This window comes from Lutra lutra, chromosome 7 (assembly GCF_902655055.1).
Source record: "Lutra lutra chromosome 7, mLutLut1.2, whole genome shotgun sequence".
In the NCBI taxonomy this organism is placed as follows: Eukaryota; Metazoa; Chordata; class Mammalia; order Carnivora; family Mustelidae; genus Lutra; species Lutra lutra.
In genome coordinates, this window is record NC_062284.1 from 69905567 (window position 1) to 69925494 (window position 19928).

Sequence of the window (19928 nt, forward strand, 5' to 3'; positions counted from 1 at the left end):
CCCTGGGATTCTCCTGCTGACACTGAGATTCTTGCACCTAAGGCTTCACCACTGAGTACCAAGGGGCATGCACTGGACCTCTTTTGCTTGTTCTGGGCCAGCTGTCCAGTGAGCACTCCAGCTCCGGCTCGTCACCCCACTGCATGCTCCTGCAGCCCACTATGGAGACAGCTGAAGGTCTCTTCTCCCCTGAGCCCGCTCCCCTGCTTTTATTCTCCACCCTCTGCCCCCACCTTCTGTCCTGCTCCCTGGAAACAGAGCCCCTGCTGTGAACCCCTGGCCCAATAGCTCACTTCCTGTTAAATTCAGACTGCTTTCAGTAGTGACAGCTACTTCTCTGCCCTAGGCCTGGTCTTTACTTTGCCCTCTGATGGGACACCCCCACCTCCATTTCGTGAGCCCCCAGCACTGACCATTTGTTTAAATCAAGATAGGAGATTACTGTGTCCTTTACCCTTCCAACTGGCTCTCCAGTTAGCACCATCTGCCCACCATTGATGAGAGGGGTCCTGGTGTCTCCCAGACTTCCTTGCCAACCTTCAACACAACAAAGGGATCTGCAGTATGGTGGTAATTACCGTACCGCCAACACACACACACACACACACACACACACACACACACACACACACACGCTTTCCAGCTTCCTTCTTGCACTGCCAAGAGAAATGGAAGGTGAACTAAGCCACAGGGATTATTCTGAAATGAGTTTACTGCTATAGAACGAGAGTTTTTTTGTTATTTACATTTTTCATGGAAGCAGGGGATCTGGGGTACAGATAGATCTCTGAGAACCGCACATGCTGAAATTACCTTGGACAGCCCCACTCTCCTAATGTTTTATTCTTTTCAATGAAGAGAATTTTTTTAATACACATATTTTATTAATATGTGTATTTTTATTAATACACGTTTACATGTGTATTTATATGTTTATATTTCAAATGCCTTGTTAGACTTTATATATTATTATGTATATATATATACATATATATGTATATATTCATATATATTTCCAAAAACATTTGAAAAGAATTCCTTCTCAAATCATGAATTTGGGAAAAGAGGGCCCCTGGATGAGGAGATGACCAGGTCACTGCTTGTACAGCTCTCGGGATGTTTCTGGGCATGGAACAGCTCTCCCAGGGTGCCCCGGTCCTGGAGCCCTGCCCCGGGCTTCATGCTCCGAGAGTCATGCTCTCATCAACAGGGGTGTGAACTTGGTTTTGCTCATCATCTTTCTTGGCTTCTTCCTATGTAAGGCTGCAAACTGCCATTCTGTCTCTAGCTGGGTGGGTACTTTGGGACCTTATGCTATGCTTTGAGGGCAGAATTGTCTGCAGAACTCTCAGCAGCCCACTGTGCCCCCCTTTTCTCCCCACTTTCCTCAGACAGCCAGGATAGGATCCCTGGACATCCTCCCCAGTCCTTGCCAGAAAACTTTCCTAAGTCATCCATCTCTTTTTATAAATGGAAGGTACCCCTCTCAAATTCTCTAAAGTTATTTGTATTTTAGACCTTTTTTTTTTTTTTTTTTTTTTTGCAGTGAATCAAAGAATGAAAACTAGTCCCATTAAAGGAATTTTATTGTTGATCCTCAGGAAAGTGGAGGAGCTGGGGGAGGCTCCCTTCCAGTGCTCAAATATCCTACACACACTCCTGCTGCTAGGCCCAGCAGAAGCCAGTGAGGGTCAAACATGAACAGCCCTCACATGCCTCCAATTATGCCCCTTCCCCACCACTGAACTTCAGGACCCCTAGTGGGTGAGTGAAATGCAGATAGCAGATATGAGGCTGAGGTTGAGTTATAAAACAGTCTTTTAAAGGCCGCCTTCCTTAGCTGGTCCCAGCCTACATGGGCCCGCATTCCTCTAACTCCTCAAGAGTTTTCATTTACTTCACATTCTTACTTCGTTTCCCAGGAGTCACCTGGGAATGAGGCAATGTGTTTCCCTTAGCACAGTGCCTGGCACATAGTAAGCACTCAGTAAATGTTAGCTATTAACAATAAAAAGAATAAATCCAGAGTGGGATCCATGGGATGCTTGCATAGGAGCTGCTAGGAGTAGTCAAGGGGCTGAGACAGGGTAGGCAGCTACATTCTCAGCACATTGTAGCCTGTTCATTTCGTGTACCTGAATTGAAGGGAGTTTCACTTCTTTAAAGTGGAAGAAGAATGCCTGTTGGCCAAATGACAATGATAAGAGCTCCTTATTCCTAAATCTCCAAGAGAGTTTAAAAAAAAAAAAAAAGTTTTCATGCAGTAGCTAAACATCCCGCTCAATGCCCAAGATGGAAATTTAAACCAAAACACTACCCATCTGCCTTCTGTTTTGGCCATAAGAATTCTAATGGGCCAGGTGATGTAGACAACTTTCAAAGGACCTGGCACCTTCTACAGAAGCAGGTGAGGCTAGTGAGGTGTGTTAAACCAATTAAGCAAGCAATATTTGTAAGATTCTCACCTAAAGCCAGGGAACAGAAAGAGAAACAGCTGAGATTCTGCCCTCAGAGTCCAGAATTAATATTGCTGCCTTAAAGCGCGGGATCACAGCATTGCTATTTTCCCTCCTCACCCTGTCATGTTGCTTTGCACAGAGTGGTTGGAATTTTGCCTCCATTTCCTGAGACTCTGGACTTCCAACTGGTTCTCTAGCAGTGCCTTGACTTCTAAACTGGTTAGCTGGGGCAGAGGCGTGGATCCTCTGCCTAAGACCTGTCAGACTTCTTTTCTTGCCTGAGAGCTAGAGCCCAGAACCTAGGTGCAGGCGAAGCACCCACTTCAGTATGAACATCCTCAGGGCTCCACAGTACTGTCCCCACGCTCTAGATTGAATGTCATTAGGTAGGATACTTGTTACACTTCTCTTCCCTCCCTCGACCCCCAGATTATGTATCATTTTGGTCACGGCATGCCTAAATGTGGCAGAAAACATTGGAGACAGATTATAAAGACAGATTGGAGACAGATTATAAAAGCCTTGAAAGTGAAGGTATGGAATCAGGGATGGGGACACTGAAGGTTTTTCGGCAGGTAATTCATATGATCAGAGCTGTGCTTCAGGCCGTGGTTATGGTAAAGGTGGATTGGAATGGGCAGAGCCTAAAGGCAGAGAGGTTGGCTCACAATCCAGGTTAACTTGCCCTCAAGGTGGACAGGAGGGGACCAATCTGTGAGATGGTTCAGAAGAACTGCATGGATTTGGGGAAGGCTAGGGGAAAGGAAAGTTATTACGTTAACTGGACAATTGCAAAACCATCTTTGTATGCTGTCTTCCTTGGCTGATCCCGGCCCCTGTGAGCCCACACTCCCTAACTCCTCAGAGTTTCTACCTAACTGGAGGTCCCTGCTCAGTTTTCCTGGAATCACCTGGGAATGAGGAAAGAGTACCTTACAGGGAAATAAATGTTCATGCTAATAAAAAATGGGCAGAAGGACCAACATCTAATAAGCGCTTTTTACAGAACAAGCATTGGTAGCATTCATGGAACAGGCAAAAACAAAAACAAAACAAAACCCAAAAAATTGCTTCAGAAAGTGTAGAACCAGGATTCTAACCTAGGGGTGTGACCCAAAGTCCTTGCCCTTTGCACTGCAGAGTCTTTCTCTAGAGGAGCCAAAAGGAGAAGCAAAATAGAGGGTGGAAAGTGGCTTTGAATATGTTGAGGGGCTGGCAGGCCAGGAAGAGCACACCATTAGCGGTTCGAAATGTGAGCACAGAGATCTGGAAATAGATCAAGACCAGAATATACAAATCTGGGAGTCAGTTGCATGACCGTTACAATGGAAACTCTGGGACACATCAAATCTCCAACATAGAAGGTAGAGATCAGGGAAGAAAGCTCAGGCTGGAGACCTGAGGGATACCCTCGGCTTAGGAACCAATAAAGAAACAAAAAAGGAGCCATCAGAGTAGAGGGAAAACCAGGGCAGGGGAGGATCATTTAACCAGAGTCCCAAGGAGGACCACATAAAAATAGGAAAGAGAAACCAGTGGCTTAGAACACTTGACACGGACAAAAAATTAAAAAACAAACAAGCAAACAACAAACAAACAAGAAAAGGCTAGCAGCTTCAGCAAGGAACACAGTGATGCTCTCCATCAATCAGATCCAGTCAGGTGGTGGGCAGGGGAGCTGCTGAGAGAGTGAGGGTGGACTCTTCCTTCAAGAATTTGGCATTAAGAGAAGAAAGGTATTGGAAAAGGTGGGCAGGGGTGGAGGACCTCTTTGGACCAGTCTAACGAATGAATTGCACAGACTTGATCACTCAGTCCTTAATCCGTGCCATGCTCAAAGACAGAAACCGTCCCCAGGCAGACTATGTATTTGTTCCTGTGCAGACCATGCCTCTCTTCAACAGTTTTGTAATGCCACCTTTCAACCCCAGCTCCTCCTTGGTAGTAATTCTGCCACCATCATTGGCCTCTCAAGATAGTTACTCTCCAATACAATGCTGACATCTGGGAGATCATCTCGCCCAGCCCTCCATACAGCAGTGGGAATGGCTCAAGTTGGCAAGGGGTCTTCTAGATCCAAAAATCCCATAGAAAGCTTTGAGCATTTTCATAACCTGGCAAATCATATCTAACTTTCACAGATTTAGCCTGTTCCTTGGCCTCTTCCCTTTTCTTCTGCCTTTGAATTGGAGAGGGGCCTGTCTAAGAGAAAATGGCATGAAAAGCCAAGGGGGAAGCTCCCTTTACTTGGGGTCACGCGAGCAGGAGCCAAGTAGGAGTGACATCCAGCCCCTGCTTCCTTGCCAGGTTTTGTATGCCTCCAGAGGGGACACCTTTTTCTAAATTGCACAAAAGAGGGTGGGCTCTGCCTAAACAGTTTTGGTAGGAGAAGGACTGGGTAGAGAGCAGCTCTCTCCTCAAAAGAAGCTGTTTTCTCTGACGGGGGTCCTTCCGTGGCCACAGGCCCTAACCCCAGAGCCCAGGCACTCCATTTCTCTGCCTAACATTGAGGGGCGTGGGGGGAGAGCTGGTAGTCAGTGTTCACAGGACATGATGGTCTTGAGTAGAAAGGTCTGCCTCCCTCCAGGAGGAACACTGGCTAACATAGGGAAAGGGGCCCAGATGATGTGCTGAGTTGTGGGAACAAGCCTAATGCCAAAGAGTGTCAACTGCAGAATTTGCCCAAATTCTTTTAAACAGAAAATTAGCAAGTCTGAGCTAACCGCTCCACTTGAAGGAGGCTGATAAGACCAGACTCTAAGAGGTTAAATCGTGTGGAAAACGCTTACTTTTATTTTTTTTTTATTTATTTTTAAGATTTTATTTATTTACTTAACAGAGAGAGAGATCACAAGTAGGCAGAGAGGCAGGCAGAGAGGGGTAAGCAGGCTCCCTGCTGAGCAGAGACCCCCCCCCCCCAGATGTGGGGCTCAATCCTAGTACTCCGAGATCATGACCTGAGTCGAGGGCAGAGGCTTAACCCACTGAGCCACCCAGGCGTCCCAACATTTATTTATAGACCAAAAAGTATAGGAGATTTTTTTTTTAATTTTTTTATTTTTTATTTTTTTTTTTCAGCATAACTGTATTCATTATTTTTGCACCACACCCAGTGCTCCATGCAATCCGTGCCCTCTACAATACCCACCACCTGGTGCCCCCAACCTCCCACCCCCCACCCCTTCAAAATTCTCAGATCGTTTTTCAGAGTCCATAGTCTCTCATGGTTCACCTCCCCTTCCAATTTCCCTCAACTCCCTTCTCCTCTTCATCTCCCCTTGTCCTCCATGCTATTTGTTATGCTCCACAAATAAGTGAAACCATATGATAATTGACTCTCTCTGCTTGACTTATTTCACTCAGCATAATCTCTTCCAGTCCCGTCCATGTTGCTACAAAACTTGGGGATTCATCCTTTCTTTCTTTTTTTTTTTTTTTTTTTTTACAGCTTTATAAACATATATTTTTATCCCCAGGGGTACAGGTCTGCGAATGTGCTATGGTGAGTGTTGTGAAGTGTGGAAAACGCTTACTTTTAAATGGAACTACATTTAGTCAAGAACCACTTGTGTAGGATATGTCTTCAAATATTATTGCCATTTGCCAGAGAAAATGTACTTTAATTCCTTGATGCCAAAGAATGTCTGATACGTTGTATAATGAAACTAGAATAATTGAACCACTTGTTCATTACAAAGCTCTCTAGCCAAATACTCTAAATTCTTCAGTGTCCGAGTGGGCTTGCAGTGAATTAACAACGTTCTTTTCTTAAAAAAAAAAAAATAATAATAATAATTTTGAGGTAGGACACAATATTTACAAAAGAATTTTTTGTGAAGCGTTACTAAGTGCTTTTTATTCCCAGAAGGATCATGCATTATTCTTTGTTGCTAATGCCAGGGTGATTCAGAAGGACAAGTGAACCGTTAGCCAAGGCATTAAGCAAGAATCCAGACCAGCTTTACTCTGGCCATTTTTCTCTCAGTTCCCGCCAGGGATCATCCCCTAACCTACTGCCCCTCTCATGGCATTCCCACAAAATGGCCTTGCCTCCAGGTAACCAAAACATCAATTCTGCTACCTCCACCTCTCCAACTCCCTTAAGCTGGGGAGCCCTATAAAGGCAGAGACCATGTGGTATTAACATTCTGGTCATCAAAAGCACACAATGGAGTACTTCACACCTAGGAGGCTCCCAGAAAGGCATTGATGTTGGGTATAGAGAGCTAGAGTTAAGTGAGAGACTGGAATAAAAATGGAAAAAAGTCCAAACTCAGACAGATGCTTCCTCCGTCCCCCTGGACTTGACGGAGGTAGTCAACTTCTTTGCGTTTCCTGGGAAGATTAAATGAGGTGCCAGCGAATCAAGACTGTTTGGGGAAAGAAAGCTGGCCCTGTCATGGATCACAAAACTCTGGCAGCAAGGGAGTTTGGGGAGTGGGGGCAAGAGTGAGAAAAGAGAGAAGTGACTCAGTAAAACATGGCCAGGCCTACCAAGGCAGGGATAAGGATGTTTCAAGGTGCGTGGGAACATTTTAAAGATCACAGACAGGTTGATTTTAAGGCCAACCGAGGAAAGGCCCCTGGGTTTCAGGAAGTGGCTTCTAGATTTTTCCACTGTTTCCAGAGAGGTGAGGCTAGAAGCCAGATGGCAGAGAGGTAGAAGGGGCTTGGGAGGATGGGAGGCAGCAGGGCAAAGACCACATTTCCAGAGCAGTAGGAGATAAGAGGTAGGAGGGAAGAGTCTCTGTCTGACTGGGGCAGGGGGAGGGAGCAGATGCTGGAGTTCATTTTACAGCAAACCTCCGGGTAGGAGTTATGGTAGAAAGGGCCTTGAGAGAAAGAATCTGAGGAGCAGAAGTTAAGTACATTCTTCCTCTGAGATTAGAGGACTTGAAAAAGAAAGGAATGGTTGTAGATTTGACACACTTTCACGAGTACCCCTCTTCCAACTCAAGATGGTGCACACTATCGCCTCTAAACTGGTGATCCTTGGGGCCAATTCATGGACCAGTGTCCTTCCACAGTAAACTTCTCACTGCAATGAGGTTCTTCTTATATAGAACTTAATTCAATGCGAAGGACTGTCCTTTGTGCTGAGACTAAATCCTCTACTTTTTTGGTATTAATATGTTCTTTGCTGAACACGAAATGATGATAGTAGATCAGAGTTTGATTTTTCCCTCCATGTCTTTACTTAGCAAAAGAAAACAATGCTATTCCTTATGAGTCCTCTTTCTGCCACCACCACCATTTATTTTTCATGTTCCTGTTTGTGAAATAAATTATTGAGAGTAATTGTTCTGAAATGAAAGTTTATATGCCTTTAAAATAGAGTTTTAGAAAATGGTTATTTTAAATGAACCATTTTGGGGAACCCAAGAAAAGGCATTTCTGGTTTCATCTCCCTGGTTAGGACTTACAACCTCATGCCAGTGTATCAGTTGAATTGAGAATTACTTCCTTTGAGGATCACCTTAAAGATGAGTGGGAAACCAAGTCTTTTTGACTCAGTGATTTCCAAAAGGACCAGGTGACGACTTTTGTGTACACCTCCCTCCAGAGACACCAATGAACAGGTTTGTGGTAGTGGTAGACATCCAGGTCATGCAGTCCTAAGATCCCAGACCTTTAGACCTGGAAGGAACTTTAGAACTCCTTTTTGTCATCTCTTCTGGATTAGTCTATCTGAGGCCCTGTGCCCGGAGCCACACAACCAACCAGCAGCAGAGCCAAGATGAGAAAGGCCCAGGCTCCAAATCCCCAAGAGTCCCTCTCCCATCTCTACTTGCTCCTGGCTCAGGATCATTCCTCATAGGCAAGCCTCAAGCCAAACAGTAGCAGCCTTGGCCCAGCAAGCTTGGCCTATGGGCCTGTACATAGAGTAGAGAGCCATTTTCTCCTTTATAATAATGGCTGTTGCCTCAAATGTTTAATGCCTTCCTGATTGTATCACTCAGAACTCTTGCTGCAACCCCTTAGTCCCCTCCCAGAAGGGCTTCTCTCTGTGACTCAGAGGTCAGTTCCAAGGCCCAGGCTTTCATAGTCCACCTCAACCTCCACGATTTCAACAAGGCTTTCCTGCAAATGGCTCCTCTTGACAGCTCCCTTCTCTTATCTCCCTGTTCATTGCCCACCCCAGGAGTGGCATCTTGTTTCTGGTGAAACAGACCTTGTGGGAATCCCAGTTTTACCAATTAGCACTAAACATTTTCATGGTAGCCTTTGAGGCTGAAAGACCAGGAATTACAAACAAGAATGCATCTAGGGCTGGTGGAGACCTATCAGAGTCACCTTATGCTATGACTATAAGGGACATTGTGTAAGGGTGGCAGGGGAGCATGAGAACAGGGGATGATTTGGGTCACTCTGGGAAATGGGGGTGGGGGAACCCAGGAAAGCTTCACAGAGAAGACATTTAGCTGGCCTTGAACGATTTCAAGGGAGAGGAAGAATCTTCTAAGCTCCTTGCCTCTAGTCATAGAACTGACCTCAGAGAGCAAAACAGGAGCTGTAGAGGAGAACTGCATAAGAGACAGGGAGGACCCACCAGCTGGGATGCAGCTGCTGTTTGGGATAGCACAGAGTCAAATGGTCCTTCCTTACTGATTTGGGTTATACCCCAGCTGATGGTATAATATAAGGTTATCTGTGCACTGACTATAAGCTGAGATTTAATGCCATAATGACATTAAGGTTACTTTGCATTTTTGGCTTATTTATCATTTTTAGAACCTATAGAGTAATTCAAACTCTTATGGAGCCTATGCCATGAAAAATTAAGTGTAACTGTTTCAATTGTTATGTTAACAAAATACACTGACATTTCATTACCATTTCTGACCTTGGGTCATGATGATTAAAAGTAGTGATATAACTACTTCGTGGTGCATACTATGATAAGGTGTTTAGTTGGAGATGTGTCATGAGCCATGTGTTTTTAAAAGTTGGTATGTATCATTGAAATTAACATAAAAGAATTCAGAAACATTCTGTCTTTGTGGAAAAATCAGGCGGGAATCAGGAAGACGTAGCTTCTCACTCTGGCTCATCTCCTGACACAGTGTCTCATCCCTGACTACCATCCATTTTACTTTCTCATTAGTAGAAAGGAAGCAGATGCCTAGCTAGGGAGGGGAAAAACGGAATAGATGGTTTCTAAGGAATCTTCCAGCTCTGCCATTTCTATGATGAAATTCAAGGGATTCCTTTATTGAACAGTGGTCCAGAACATTTCCTTCCATGCCCATCTTATGCATCATTTGCTTCTAAAACCCTGAACCCTTGCTTTCTCAGTAACTCTTAGCATGGTTAGTATGTTGACTCAGAAATTGCTCAAGTACTAATGATCATTATCTCACTTTAGCTGTTGCTGAGAAAGTGAGAAAAAGGAACTAGTTTGGGGGCAAAGAATCATCCCTAGGATAATGGATAACTATTTTTCTTAAATTAGAAAAGTTCTGAGCTGACTGCAAATGTAAGCTTGTTCTCATGCTTAATGGGAAGCTAAGAAAGAAGGTGGCTGGCCCCCATTGGCCAGCTCCATCGCTTTAGGGTTTCTTGGAGCCAACAAAGGCACTTTCTGATCCCTCAGTCCTCTGCCTCAGAAAGTTTCTTAGAGAGGCAAGGGGCCTCTGCCAGAACAGAGGACCCTTGCTACTGAGTCTCCCATGTATTCTTTTCCATTGTTGGTGGCATCTGCTGTCTGATGGCAACTGGGCTTCTTGCCATCACCAGGGCTTCCTCTTGATCCCTGGTTTACATGGCTTTCTGTTGAGCAAATAAACACACACTCATCCCCGCCCCCAACAAGACAAAGGCAATTCATTCACAGTAGCCGCTGCCCAGCTGACAGATGTTCTGGCCTCTTGGCCCTGCAGCCCAGCATGCTGCTGGCCCTAAAGGTGAAAGGCTCTGTCACCCATTCTCATCTCCCTGTTGGCCAGTTGCTGCTACACAGGATCATCCAAGAATTCTGACATTTGTCTTTCCTCCTCCACTCCTGCCCCCACGACTCTTAGTGGCTCTTAGAACAGAGCTGTTTCCAAAGTGGCCTTTGATCAGGTCAGCTGGAGAATGAAAAGATGGGTCATGTGGTCAGGGTTTCCTTGCCACAGCTGCTCAGATCCTTTTTCTGCAGACCTGACTATGCCTTTGCAAAGACAAGGCCATGAGGAACTCTTTTAGGTACTTCCCCACAGAGAGAGAGAGCAAGAAGGCCCTTTATAGGAATTTAATGGCTGAAAAATAAATCCCAACTTTCCCAGCTTTATCATGTTGTTGTTGGGGCTCAATAATCCTCCTTTCTTTGATAGTTTACAGCCTAGGGGAGGGAGAAAAGACCTTTGCTAATATACTGTCCAGGTTTTAGGGTCTAGGGGACTGCCCAAATGTTTGTTGAGCCCAGAGAAGGAAATGTTTACTTCCAAAGGGACACTCTTGGAAGGTTCTGCAGAGGAGGTGACGTTTGAGCTGGGCCAGAGGAGAGGTAGAATTTCATCGGCAGAAGTAGAGATGGGAGGGCCTACGGTTATGCAGCTGCTTCTGTGTGAAGGCAATAGACTGCAGAGCCAATCTGAGCAGCAGGGAGAGTGGAAGAGCAGCCGATGAGGCAAGAGGGACTACGCCACCACAAAGATGCTCTTTGAGTGTGTCAGTTAGCCCTCTGAAGAGTACTGAGCCCAGTTTGAGCAACTCTTTAAACCCATTTCTTTGTGGAAATTCAGACGGTTTTGAGAGGGAATTAACCCCTAAGTAGTCTTTAAAAGGAAACTCTATGATCTAAACTCAGCTGACTCTCTCCCTGTCTATGCTTCTTTGGAGTCTTCCAACATTTTTCTACATAAGTTACTGAGTGTTCTATGCTTGTACCCAAACCACAACTAACCAGAAGGGCCACAAACAGCCTATTAGCTTATCTTTCAGAGCTAAGACTCTCTAGAAATCACTATGGTGCTTTTCAGCTCTTTTCATAGGAAAACATCTCTGAAGCAAATGATCAGGTGCACTAGAAAGAGGTTTGAGTCACATGTGACAGCATTAAGGAGCCAATTTCACTCTGCTAATAGTCAGAGACTTTCAAGAATAAAACCTACAGAGCCTGTTTCCACCACAGCTGTGAGGCTTGAAGCTCTGGACCTCCTGTGCCACTTGTGGAGTCTAAGCAGTACCACCCCCCAGCTCCTCCTCTAGCCGTACACTGGAAACCAGCTCCTGCTGTTTTCCCTCCTTCAATGAAGAGTATTTCCACCACATTACATTCCTCTTCAGTGCCTTTTTAGTGTATCAAATGATTGAAGTTCCCTGTTAGTGCAACTATTGTGGGGTTTTTTTTTGTTTGTTTAAAAGCACAACAAGAACATTTCCCTTAAGAAAATCATCAACCCCAGAAAGAGAAAACAATTGTAGGGGACAAATTGGACACCAGTAAGACTGAAGTCCAGCAAAGTGTGATCAGAGAAACGGCAGGAAGGAGAAAGAGGCAAAGAGAAGTGAACAGAAAGCTAAGAAAGGAAATCACCTCCCTAGGTGAGATAATTCAATTAGACCAGGGGGAAACTGTCAGAAGAGAAATCAGATCCAAAGGGACCTGCCACAGTAAGGGTTAATTTGCTCGGGTTGGGTATAGAATGGGTATAGAAAAACTGGACTTTTAAGGTAACTTACAGGAGGCAAAGGCTAGAAAGACTGAGTTTAGAGGCTGAAAAAATTCATGTGGGCATATCCCCAAAGGCAATTTCTCACACTTGGCAAATTGCCAATCTGACTCCAAGTAGTCGAGTTGGCCATGTTGCTCCTTGTCATTTGACTCCCAGTCTCTGATGATACTGAGATAATCTGCACTATTGTATGATAGTTCTTGCCCAACAATGGTAGACATTAAGCATAAAACTTAGAGGGCACAAAGCTTCCTTTCCAAATTAGGTCAATTTAGCCTTTTAGATCCTGGGTTGACCAGAATCAGGGTTCACCTCATGCTGGATGGTAGGGCTACACCTCTAAGGTCAAGGATCCTCCCCACCCCCCAGCCATGTGTATAAAACATCAAGCAGAAAATGAATGTCTCCTCCTCCCACCAGAGGATTCTTAGGATCAGGAACCATAGGTCTGCATGCTGACCCTTCTCTGACTAACCCACTATGCCTTTCTTTTTTTTTTTTAATGCCGCCATCCAAGGTATACTACTACTCTCTCAGGTCTGAGTCTTGTGCTCTTCATTCTTTGGTTGACTAGACCTAATTCATCTGCCAACTTCTCTTCTATCACGTATCATTGGGTTGCTTTTTCTTCCAAGGCTATGGTTACTGCTGACTAAATTCAGCTCACTGGGAATGACTAGAATCCTGGGGAAATACTGTTTATATCTGGGCTTAAAAACAAAAGTCCAAAGGGTATTATGCCATGAAAGATTAAAAATTGTTCTTGGAGGTTGTACAAACATTTTTAAAGGAGTAATGTTTTGGGTAATGATTTCCCTGCCAAAGAAAAATTTTCACAAGATCCCTCTGTAGTCTCTACAAAATGGTAGAGCTAAAATTCTAAAACAGCAACAAAGGGGAAAAAAAAAAAGAACTGAATTAAATTAAATATTTAAGTGTGGACTTCTTAAATACGTTTCCCCTTTTATCTTATCATTCAGTTGCCCCTTCTTGACCTTTTTTTTTTTTGGTTCTCCTCAAGCAATTTATTACCAACTCCTCTCTACCCATGTCAACTCCAGTCCTCCTCTTTCTCATTTCTGCCTACACTCTTCAAAACATGTACCCATACTGTTTCTATTGGCAGACATGAACTAAACATCAACCTGATACTCTGGCAAATTAAAGTGAACTGTTCTGATCATATTCACTCTTTGGGGTCCCGTCTCCCATTCTACTTTGAAGCATCATTGCTTACTTGAGGGCATTCACTAAGAGACCTTGCCTAGGCCCAGAGGTGTATCACTGGCTCTCCCTCCAAACACAGACTCATAGAATAATGGGACTGAGGATCAACCTAACCACTCTCAGAGAGCACTTGTTGTTCCAGCCGAGTTCTCAACTTTTAGCCATTACTCCCTATAAATAAATAATTACTTATTTTCATCTGGACAACATTGGGCAAAATGTTAAAGCAGATAAAGTGTCATTCCTGGTGTCCTTACTGGAGAAAACACCCAGAGTCTCCTTGGGCTTTTTCCCACCTTTCTCCAACTACCTACCCCCCCCCTACAGATCACAGTCTTGGACTGAAGGTGTCCATCACCATAACTAGCACCACCTCCAATCTCTGCCTGTGGAAAGTTTCCTGTCACCTTCCTAAGTCCAGCTCAAATGCAACCTCTTCTAGCAGGCCTTTCTTGAGGACCAGCCTGCATCTTTCTTTCTTCTGAAGCCCTATGGCCCTTGGAATTGCCTTTGCTATGGCACTTGGCACTTTTCTACCACTAGACAGTGAGCTCCTCGAGGGCAGGATCCATGTCTGATTCATCTCTGGGTCCCCTGTGGGGCTGAGCCCAGTGATCACTCTTGGAGGCATGCAGGAATGGCTGAGGAAGGAGTGAGGCTCTAAACATGGCACAACACACTCTCTCAGTAGGTTAGGAGGAACATGAGCCTGGGGTCTACCTCTTCATAAAGCTGGTTATTTCCTTTCCTCTTGCATTCTCACTCCCAATCAATTCCTGAAGGACCTCTCCCATTCACTATCTTTAGCTAACTGTCACTGTGAGGAGAATCCTCTGTGAAGGCTTTAGCTGTTAACAGCTTAGAATGTTACTGCTCCCAGAAGTCTTTGCACTCAACAGTAGGGGTGGGATGGGATGGGGTTGGGGGAGTGCTGAAGGAGGGGAGGGTGAAAACCTTTAGTTCCCAATGACATGCCCTCTTATTAGAGGATTTAGGCATGACAGGTTGGGCAAGGAAAGAATTTGGGGGATTGGGAGAGCTACTTCTTGATACCTGTCGAGTCATAGCCATTTAGTATTCTGAGTTACTTTTCTTCTCTTTCTGCCTATGTTTCTTTTAAAAAGATCTCCCAGCACAGAGTAGCCCTTAAATAAGTTATAATCATTAATGTCAGTACTAATAAGTCAAGAACATAAGCAACATAGACACATAGCCCAATATAAACACATGAATGCTTGGAGGTGACAGGTATAGATGTAGATAAATTTTGTTAGAATTTCTGAAGTGTCAATGGAGATATTGAAACCTCTGCTTCCCTGGTGGTGGAAACAGTCTGGACAAAGATAAGGAGGTAAAAACCAGCAGGTTATGTATGCACAGGGAATGGCCAGTGACTGAAGAGAGGATCCTCCTGAAAGACTGACAAATGGAGTTGGTTAGATGGGCGGAAACAAGAGGGGAGAGAGGGTCCGTGTTGAAGAGAGACGTGATGACAAATTCAACTTTGAGTTGTTGATAGGTCAGTAAAATGAAATGTCCCCTAGGAGCCTAAAGATCCCAGGCAGTGAGTAGATAAGTAGGGCCCAGGGTCATAGGCAATTCATGGATCCTGCAAAGCAACAAATGCAAAGGAAAGAGCAGGGTTCAGCATTCATGTTCAAATGAAAAAGTTGGGGATGGAGAGGGTGATAGTGGTGATAGATAGTGCTTTTAGTGCCTTTGTGCTCTGTAACAGAAAAGTCCAGAAATGTGAGGTCAGGTAGAAAAAATATAGGATGGAAGATGGAGAACTTATTAGAAACCCTAAGTGTGTTCTAAAGACAGCTTGGCTTAAATTAAATATTGACATTGTATTTACTTAATGATTTAAAAAATAACGTTTTTGCTGTTTTTCTGGGTTGGAAGACATATGCAAGTGTCCATAAAATTGAGTTGAATGTCCCACTTGGCGCTCTCCTTGGTGCTGGATTTGCACAGTGCATTCCTTGTCTTAGGGGTTTATGGAAACCAATGCTTTCTCCTTGTTCTTCTCCCTTTAGGTGCTAGCCAGGAAGTAAATCTTGCCAAATAAAATCACCTTTACATGACTTGTGTTTCCTCCACCCAGCATCACTAAGGTTAACGTTTGCTGCAAAGTATTGAATAGAGACAGTGGTCCTTTCCAGGAGTAAAACTCTCCTTTTATTTTTTTCAAACCAAATCATATTAATAGTAGTTTTCAGGGGGTGGTCAGATTATGAAGACTGTTTATTTCCTTTACATTTTCCACATTTTCCAAATGTTACTTCTATAGTTAAATTTGTATTTCTTTAAGAGAGAAAAGTAGATTGGAGATGGAGTTACCACTCTTAGAAAGTCTTGTAAGATAACCATAAGCTGTGAAATTCTCAGTGACATGGCATTTCTTCTGTGTCTCCTTTAAGAGAAAATTCTCAGCAAAATATTCAGGTTTTTAGAATTTATTTGTAAAGATTTATTTATTTTAGAGAGAGAGTGCACACAAGTGGGGGGAGGGGCAGTGGGGAGAGTCATCAAGCCGACTCCCTCCTGAGCATGGAGCTCCAGGTGGGTTTCTATCTCACAACCTGTGAGATTGTGACCTGAGCCAAATGTAAGAATTGGATGCTTAACCAACTGAGCCACCCAGGAGCCCCTAAAGTTTATTTTTAAGAAGATAAATGCAAAGAACTCTGTAACTTAAGCTTTAGGATTTTAATTCAAAATAGTTTATGGGGTACCTGGGTGGCTCATTGAGTTAAGTGTCTGCCTTCTGCTCAAGTCATGATTCCAGGATCCTGGGATTGAGTCCCTGCATTGGGCTGTTCAGCGGGGAGCCTGTTTCTCTCTCTCCCTCTGCTGCTCCCACTGCTTGTGCTCTCTCTCTCTGTCAAATAAAATTTTTTTAAAAAATAGTGTACTACTCCAAGTGCCTGCTTTTCTTCCTTTCAATGTAGAACATCACCTGTGAGTACCAACTCTTCAGCGCATTACAGGAAAATTTTGGGTTTTGGAAGATTCCTGAGAAAACCATAAGGTCATGGCCTATGTTATATGTCTAGGAAAAATTCAGCTAGCAGGGATGAATGGATAACATAGTCATATGCTTCAGAATGTCTCAAAACCAAAGTCAGACACTATGAACTTGACACATGAAGCACTGGGTGCTGCTCATTGCCCTCCACCGTTGTCTTCACACCCCCATTCTCTGAGCCAGCTGACAATGTCCCCTGTCCCCACATACTTTCTGCTGGACTGTTGTTAGGCTTTCCATTCTTTCTCCAACCTTTACAAAGCACCTAGTATGTGCCTTTTACTGCACTTTTGCTCTGATATGATAAAAATGGACATGATAGATCTCTTCCCTAAAGACACTTAAGAACCAAAAGGAGAGGCAGTTATGCCAAGGTGACAGTAAAGCAGATGACTATTGGCCCAGAGGCTTATACAGGGTGTTAGGGAGCAGAGAAAGCTCCTAATTTTGCTTGGTGAAAGAGGGTGGGAAATAAATAAGGGAAGAGGGTCACAAAGGAGGGGACACTTGCATTAATTCTTCAGGTATATTGGGGAGGGGTCAATGGGAGAGGATCTGGGGGCGCAGACCCAGAGAGAAGAACCAGGAAGCTACTTCAAGAGAAAGGCTCAGGAATGATGAAGGGACTTACCTGGGACCTATTCTGCTGAATTGTTAATTGGAAGACTTGAGCCCCATGGACTGAGAACATGGGGGTGGGTAGATATAGTTGGTGGAATTATAATTCCACTGTAATTCTATAGTAGGTGGAATTCAGCTCCCCAAGATTCCAACCCCCTGTAGAATCCTCTCCCCAGGACAGTGAGCAGGACTTAAGAAGATGTAATTTCACACCTGTGATTATGTTACCTTATACGGTAAAGGGGGTTTATATAGATATAATCAAAGTCCCTAATCAATTGACTTTAAATAAAAGGACAATTATCCTGGGCCTGAACTAAGCAAGCGATCTAAAAGTGTATAGGTCTTACCAGAAGTCAGTGATTCCAAGCAGAATATAGGCTCTCCTATTGACTTTGAGGAAAAATCTGCCATGTTGTGGAGAAAACCACATGGCTAGGAAGAGCATGTGGCCTCTAGGAGTTGGAAATGAATTGAACAAGCAGTGAGCTTGAAGAAAACCCTAAGCCTCAAGTGAGATGGCAACCTTGGCCAACACCTTGATTCCAGCCTGAGGAGACCCTGAGCAGCTATCCTGTACCTGTGCCCACGTGGGATAATAAATTTATGCTGTCTTTTTTTTTTTTTTTAAGATTTTATTTGACGGAGAGATCACAAGAAGGTAGAGAGGCAGGCAGAGAGAGGGGGGGAAGCAGGCTCCCCACTGAGCAGAAAGCCCAATGCAGTGCTCAATCCCAGGACCCTGAGATCATAACCTGAGCCGAAGGCAGAGGCTTAACCCACTGAACCACCCAGGCACCCCTAAATTTATGCGTCTTAAGCCTCTAAGTTGGTGGTAATTTGTTATGAGGCAACAGAAAACTAGTTCAGTGGGTAAAGAAAGAATAAATGGTGAAGACAGAGGAGGAGGTAAGATCTAGAGCCCTAGTTTCCGTAGAGAAACTGGGGAACAAAAAACATTCTGGTCAGCTGGTCAGTCAGTGAGAGGTGCTGAAGTATAAAGTCAGACAAAAAAGCCCGGCCTACTTCCTAAGGATCCCTGTGATAGGAACAAAACCCGAGAGACTTTCCTTCTCAAGAGGAATGCTCAGGTGAGTGGTGCTGGCTTCGGCTCCATGACTTTTCTTGCCCAAGAAGAGACCAGTGGAAAGGAGATGATGTTTATATCCTGGGGAGATGTTAAAAATGTGTTTCATTCAAAGGCAAATACATAATTTTTGTACTATGAAACTTGGCAAGTTTCTTCCCTGAAATTTAGTTGTTTCCTAGCACTTTTTCATGTTGTTACTTGCTACCAAAGATGCAAAAGCATATTCTTGCATTTTGTAGTGCATTTTAATTCTTTCAAAATATTGAAAAAAAGTGTAGCCAGTTTATTTTTCCCTTCAAAGGAGCCAATATTTGATTTTCTTCTTTGTCACACTGGTGAATCATTTCAAAGTTTGAATCATTTTAGAAAGTCCAGAGGGACTATTTCTTTAACACTGGAAATAATCAGCAGTTATATAATATACATAAGAAGGACAAATAATTTTTAAAAAGAAATCCCTTCATCTCTTTTTCTTCTGCCATCTCAAGAACCCTAAGTCTTCACTGAAAATAGTAAACCATTTTTAATGACAAACTTATCTTCCTATGAAATTTTACAGCTCTAGTAAATTTTGCAATAGAATATCAAGTGCCTATTCTGTGAGAAAAATATGGCATTGTACTGTCACATCCATAGGTGGAAGGAAATTACAGACATCTAAAGACAATTAACAATACAGGATGATTAAACGTGGCACAAGGAGTCCAGATAATCAAAGGTATAATTGCAGGGGAAGGAAGAATTGCCTAGAGTCTAGGTGACCAGCCCATCTTTGAAGGAGGAGTGATCTCCCATCAGTGGTGAGGACTGAAAAGAGGAGGGTTGGGATAAGGCAGGGAAAAGTTGGAAAGGTTGGAAGAGTCTAGGCATATTTGTGTAGCAATAAGTAAATCAGTTAGATTAAAGGTAGGATTCATGTAAAAGGATGTAGGGGAGATGTTTGGAAAATATTACTGAGTCTAGGCTTTTCCTATGTACAGTGGAAAGCCACTGAAGTCTTGTAGACCCAACAAAAGCAAATGTTTCTTGAAGATTCATGGCGAGTTGTGTTCGTTTGGTTTGGTGGCAGAGAGCCTATTGGGTGTTTATGGCAAAAGTGATAAGGACCCAACCATGGCAGGGGGAAAGCAGACAGAAAGATGACATTCAAAATATAATATACAGAAAAATGCAAAAGATGTGTTACTTCTCTAGGGAATTTAATGATGTCACAAACCTTCAAAGATTTTGGTCAACATCCAGCTTGTTTGGTGGCGACCAGTGGTCTCAGGCAACATTCCTTTCTCCTTGCAGAGAAATATAATTGTATGTGAGCTCACAGTGACATTTTTAGAGAATCAGCTCATGACTCATTGAGAACTTCAGTGGGAACTAGGGATGATTCCACCGTCCTGCTGCTGCTATTCCTCACTAAGCAATCCCTCCTCCATCCCCAAATCACTTTCCTGGTCAGAAGAAGAGGTCCTGGAAAATGATGCCACCCTTACCTCACCTTTCCTTCCTTTGTCTCATGGTCAGAAACTGACCTTTTTTATTTTTGAGAGAGGGAAATATGCACTTGCCTGAATTATACTCCAAGGAGATACAGGTCTGGGGAACTTGCAGTCTGGCTTCCCAGTGTACTTCTTTCTCTCTTGTGAGCCTCAGATCCCACTATTGGTATCTCTTCCCCGTACTCCCCAGAATGACCCATATGTCACACAGAAAACCTCTGTGGCTCTAGTGGTGTGAGAAGGGAAACTTTCAGACCCCAAAGTCTAAAGGCTGGTGCAGTGGAGAAAATAGAACCTGTACTCGGGATACCTAGGTTCCAGTCTACATTTTCCTTGTTAGGATCCTGA

At 43.8% G+C, this 19928-nt stretch overlaps 1 protein-coding gene across 2 annotated transcripts in view; it reads right to left on the minus strand.

Moving 5' to 3' along the window:
• The window catches only part of LOC125105151 (aromatase), a 109988-nt gene that overhangs the window by 80914 nt on the left and 9146 nt on the right, over positions 1 to 19928 (minus strand). Inside the window, exon 1 of one of the 2 annotated variants that reach the window (XM_047738319.1) lies at positions 17348 to 17448. The exons of the other annotated variant lie outside the window; for it this stretch is intronic. The gene's annotated coding sequence lies outside the window, so the exon portion shown is untranslated. Of the gene's footprint in view, positions 1 to 17347; positions 17449 to 19928 lie in introns of those variants that run through there. 2 annotated transcript variants of the gene reach the window in all.